Genomic DNA, 5,740 nt, shown 5'->3' with positions numbered 1-5,740 from the left:
CAACCGTGTATCACAGAGTAAGATGTACACCCCAACCCAAGGATCTTAGAGCAAACACGGTGAGTGAAATAAGGAAGTTACAGGCAGGGCACGAAGGGCGGTCTCCAGAAGAGGGGGCTCAGGCGGGGTGGGACCTGGGCGAGGGGTCCCAGACACCTCCCCGCACGGTTCCTGGCAGCGGCTGGGCTGTGACGATGGTGCTCTCACTGGCTGGTCTCACACAGCTGCGTTTTAATTCTGATGTCCAGGACACCGCCCACCAAAACTGGAGCAGAGTTGGTTATATACACACACACACACACACACACACACACACACACATATATATATATATATTTTTTAGTTTATTTTGAGACAGAGAGAAAGGGTGCACACAAGTTGGGGAGGGGCAGAGAGACAGAGTATCCCAAGCAGGCTCCACGCTGTCAGCACAGAGCCCGACGTGGGGACTGAAACACGAACCGTGAGATCATGAGCTGAGCAAAAATCAAGATTCCGACACTCAACCGACTGAGCCCCCCAGGCGCTCCCCCCTTTTACTTTCTAGAGAAGCAGTTACCAGATCACTCAGAATTTGATGTGGCTTGCATTATATCCCTGCGGGACAGCACGGGCCCAGATCCTTCAGGCCAGGACTCCTAGGGACCTCTGCTTGACTTCTGCCTCCCTCCTGGCCCCACCCCTGCCTAGGCTCCTCCTGGTCCAGGAGCACTGGTGAGTGGCCTGCCCTGGCCTGCCCAGGCCCTGTCCGCCTGCCCTCCTTGCAGTGATTGCACACAGTACTGTGGTGGTTTGGGCGCCATCTGCCTGGTACCCACTGGCTTCTCGAAGGACGGACAGTAGCTGATTCACAGGCCCAGCTCCGTGTTTGTGTCAATCAACCAACCTTCACCACCGGGAGGAGGGAGGTAACAGGGACCTGGCTGTGAAGACTGGGCACCCGAGTAACTTGCTTTTTCCGACAGTCCTCATTTATATCAGTGCTCACAGTTGTGACAGCTGGGCAATCATTGGATGTAAATGGGCAGGTCCTCACTAGATTCTTTCCAAGGGCTCCCCTCTGGGTACCATGCCTGCAAGGTTGCAGGTGCCAGCACTCAGCCTGCGGCCCTAGTGCCTGGTGAGCGTCCGGGTCAGACACTTGGGCCTCTCTGGCTGTGGTGCGCTGGGAAGCTAAGTGTGCTTGCTGGGGACGGTGGGGGCGGGGGGGGGGGGCGGACACGGATGAGGTCCTAGTAGCTCTGCTATGTGTCAGGGGCGGGGCTGTGGGGACGGAGGGCCATCTGCCATCTTGTAACCTTGCGACCACCCGCACACCTGACTGTGGGTCACTCAGACCCCTGTTCCTGGGACTGTCGAAGCCCCTGCGCCCATGTGCACCGTGCACATGACATTGGAGTTTGTTCTTGGTCTGTCTGTGCATCTGTTCATCTGAGGTTCTGACTCCGAGGCCAGGAGGCCAGGAGGCCAGGAGCTGGGGCTGGAACGAGACACCGCTCCCCACCCCTCCCCCTCGGCAGCTGCAGAGCCTTGGTGAATTGTTTGCTTCACTGAACCTCAATGTTCTCTTCGAGAAACTGGAGATAATGAAAGCACGTACTGAGGCAGGAAGAAAACTATCCCCAAAGACGTCCATGTCCTAGTCCTCAGAACCCGTGAGTGCTACTTTCTGTCATGGAAAGGGATGTGATTATGGGCATGGAGCCTTGAGATGGGGAGAGTGCTCTCAATCATCTGGTCCCCTTCTAATTCTGCCCGTTCTTAAAAGTGGGGACTCTTTCCCCACTGTGTCACAGAGACATGTGGCCACAGAGGGAGGGTCTGAGAAATGACACGCCGCTATCTTAGAAGATGGAGGAAGGGACGTGAGCCAAGGAATGTGGAAGCTTCTAGAAGCTAGAGAAGTCAAGGAACAAATCCCCCAAGTCAGCTTATAAATCTGGGGCAATGTCCGTGCTTTGTATTTCAGTATACCTCACAGTAGCTAGAATGGTGCTGGGGCCATAAAATAATAAAATTTAGAGATTTAGAACTGGAAAGGATCTCTCCGATGATTTTGTTCTACCACGATAAGCAACGTGTTGATCACAGATGGATGGCTGGTGGAGAGATAGATGAGTAAGTAGATGGGTGCTTGCGTAGATAGATGGATGGGTGCGTGGGTGGATGAGTGGATGGACGAAATAGCTAGCAGCCTAAAATGAGGTTTTGAGATATTTGTGGGATTTCTAAATAATTTCAATCCTTTCATCAGAGTTCAACCTGTCTCTTTTCCTCTCTTTGTAATCCATACATAATAGAAAAGTTGACTGAGTTAACTCTAACCTGAGTTAAATATTGATCCTTGAGAACTCCGTGTTGAATAAGACCAAAACATCTATGGTCATTTACATGTAACACTCAGATATCATGTATCCTTCAGGTTCGTTAAATGCATCAGAATGTACTAGATCCCCAAAGGGGAGGTGAAGAGTGAGGAGGTTTCCAGGTTTCTGGAGACGCACAGATTCACCTATAATTCATCTGTCACATGGAACATTGGCGATAGAAGGGAGAGGTTGAGAAACTTTGGGTGGTTCAGGATTTATTCATGGGCTTGGCACACTAGAAGACATGATGATCAAAAATATGGCCCTTAAAATACAAATGCCATGGGTTCTCAAAATAGTGGAAATGGAATCAATATTGAAGCACAAGAGAACCAAACAAACCGATTCTCCTAATTTCTGTTACTTCTGTGAGTTGTTACTACTCCTCTGGCCTTGCCCCCATTCCTAAATTGGATCTTTCATGACCTCAGATCAAGTCTGTCACTGTGAACACTACTGTCTTCAGAAAGCAGTCCAGGCTGCGGGCCTCCCACAAGGCAGTCACCGAGGACAGGGGCCTCCTTGTAGCCCTGCTACAGACTTGTCGCTGGCACAGCCCCCTCCCAACAGATGTTGGTCGAGTTCATGAACTAATCAGTTACATATTGTTATTTAGCCAGTTTCCATCTTCGCATTGGGACAGACCTCAAGCCCAGAGATGGTATGAGACTTGACACAGCTAGTTAATGGCAAACCACAGCTGGAATCCATGTCTGTTCATAACTATGCCAACACTTTTCCACCTTAAGATACTCCAGAGAGGGGGCTTGTCCTCTCCTGTGGAATGAGGCCAGGGCCCCGTGGGGTCTCATTGGACCATAAGGCTTCCTGTCCCCAAGTATTGGAGGAGTCTCTGGTTTATTAAAATCATCGGAGTCATTCAAGTTCCTGTCCCATTTATAGCCCAGCCATCAGATGAGCTGTGGTGGCCCTATTTCTGTCCCAGGCTCTTGGTGTCAGGGCTGGCTCCTTTGGGGTCATGGAACAGGATTTCCATTCCAGACTTGCACCACGTAGCCCCAAGGATGGATGGCAGGTGGCTCAGAGCTAAAGTTTCCAACTGAGACGCATCCGTTCAACATGTGTTTATTTCATACTAACATGCTGGGCACTGCTGTAGGCTCTGAGGCACAGAAGTGAGCAAATCAGAAGCCCACACAATGGAATACTACACAGCCATGAAAAAGAATAAAATCTTGCCATTAGAAACAACATGGATAGACCTAGAGGTTGTTAGGCTAAGTGAAGTAAGTCAGACCGAGAAGGAAAAATATCCTATGATTCCACTTATATCTGGAATCTAAAAAACAAACAAGACAAAACAAAAAATAGAAAGAAGCTCATAAATACAGAGAACAAATAGGGGTCTGCCAGAGAAGAGAGGGTTAGGAAATAGACAAACTAGGTGAAGGAGATTAAGAGGTGCGAACATCCACTTATAAAATTTTTTTTTCAACGTTTATTTATTTTTTGGGACAGAGAGAGACAGAGCATGAACGGGGGAGGGGCAGAGAGAGAGGGAGACACAGAATCGGAAACAGGCTCCAGGCTCTGAGCCATCAGCCCAGAGCCCGACGCGGGGCTCGAACTCACGGACCGCGAGATCGTGACCTGGCTGAAGTCGGACGCTCAACCGACTGCGCCACCCAGGCGCCCCTAACGTCCACTTATAAAATAAGTAAGTCAGGGGATGAAAAGTACATAGCATAGGGAATATCGTAGGGAGAAAAAAATCCTGCAACTTTAATGAATTCATTTATCAGTGCTAATAGTTTTTTGGTGGAATCTTTAGGGTTTTCAATATGGAGTATCGTGTCATCTGCAAAGAGTGAAAGTTTTGCTCCTTCCTTGCTGATGTGAATGCCTTAATTTCTCCATCTTGTCTGACTGCCGTGGCTGGGATTTCCACTACCACATTGAATAAAAGTGGTGAAAGTGGACATCCCTGTCTCGTTCCTGATCTCAGCGGAGAAGCTCTCAGCTTTTCACCACTGAGGATGATGTTAGCTGTGGGGTTGTCATACATGGCCTTTATTATATTCCGTCTATACTTTGTTGAGAGTATTTATCATGAATGGATGTTGACTTTAAAGTTTTCGCTCTGTAACCATGGAGTACGATTTTAGTTGCAGATTGTTCACATATGGGTCACGTTAAGAAAGTTTCCTTCTGGGGCACCTGGGTGGCGCAGTCGGTTAAGCGTCCGACTTCAGCCAGGTCACGATCTCGCGGTCCGTGAGTTCGAGCCCTGCGTCGGGCTCTGGGCTGATGGCTCAGAGCCTGGAGCCTGTTTCCGATTCTGTGTCTCCCTCTCTCTCTGCCCCTTCCCCGTTCATGCTCTGTCTCTCTCTGTCCCAAAAATAAATAAACGTTGAAAAAAAAATTAAAAAAAAAAAAAAAAGAAAGTTTCCTTCTATTCCCAGTTTATTGAGTGTTTCCATCAGAAAGGGCATTGAATTTTCTTAAATTCTTTTTCTGCATCCATTAAGATGATTATATGTTTTTTTCACCTCCATTCTATTAATGTATCATATTCCACTGATTAATCTTCATACGTTGAACCATTCTTGCAATCCAGGAATAAATGCTTCTTGGTAATGGTGTGTGATCTTTCTAATATGGGGCTGAATTCAGTGTGCTAGTATTTTGTTGAGGAGTTTTGCATCAATATTCATAAGGGATGGTGGTCTATGGCTTTCTTGCAATGTCTATGTCTGGTTTGGGTATCATGGTAATTTGATAACTTAATTTTTTAAATCCTTGCCTTTTAAAATAAATTCCAAGGATGGGGTGAATATACCTTTCTACATAATTAAACTTGGTATATTCTAGAACAGGTGCGGTTGCCTGCCTAAATGTACTTACTAAAAAATATTTCCCATTCCTAGTTTTGTAACACCTGAGAATATCACTTCAATTATTTCGAGGGGTTTTAACATATCTTTCAAAAGTTTTCAAAACAAAGTTATACTTAATTTAGCTTAATTAAAGAAGTCCTTTTTGGGGTGTAATATTACAAAAATTATACGATAAAGATAGATATCAAATTTCAAATTTCCTTTTGAGAAAATTGCTTCCCCTAAAACATTTCCTTTCATGGTTTTAACCGACTAAGCCACCCAGGCACCCCCTTTCATGGTTTTAAAGACACGTGTCATACATTTTGATACTTAAACCCAAATCTGAATACTTAGTTTACTTCAACCATTATGCAGAACTATTCCTTTTCTAAAAGGGTAAATTGCTTCTATTATACAGTTGCAAAATACCTGGAAAAAAAGTAATTTGCACCTCCATTCCTCTCTAACGTGTATTCCTTTTGCATGTCTATGAACTTCATATAAGTTTATAAAATTTTATAGCATTTTCTG

This window comes from Leopardus geoffroyi, chromosome B4 (genome assembly GCF_018350155.1).
Source record: "Leopardus geoffroyi isolate Oge1 chromosome B4, O.geoffroyi_Oge1_pat1.0, whole genome shotgun sequence".
NCBI lineage: Eukaryota > Metazoa > Chordata > Mammalia > Carnivora > Felidae > Leopardus > Leopardus geoffroyi.
Note: the sequence above shows the minus strand (reverse complement) of the source record.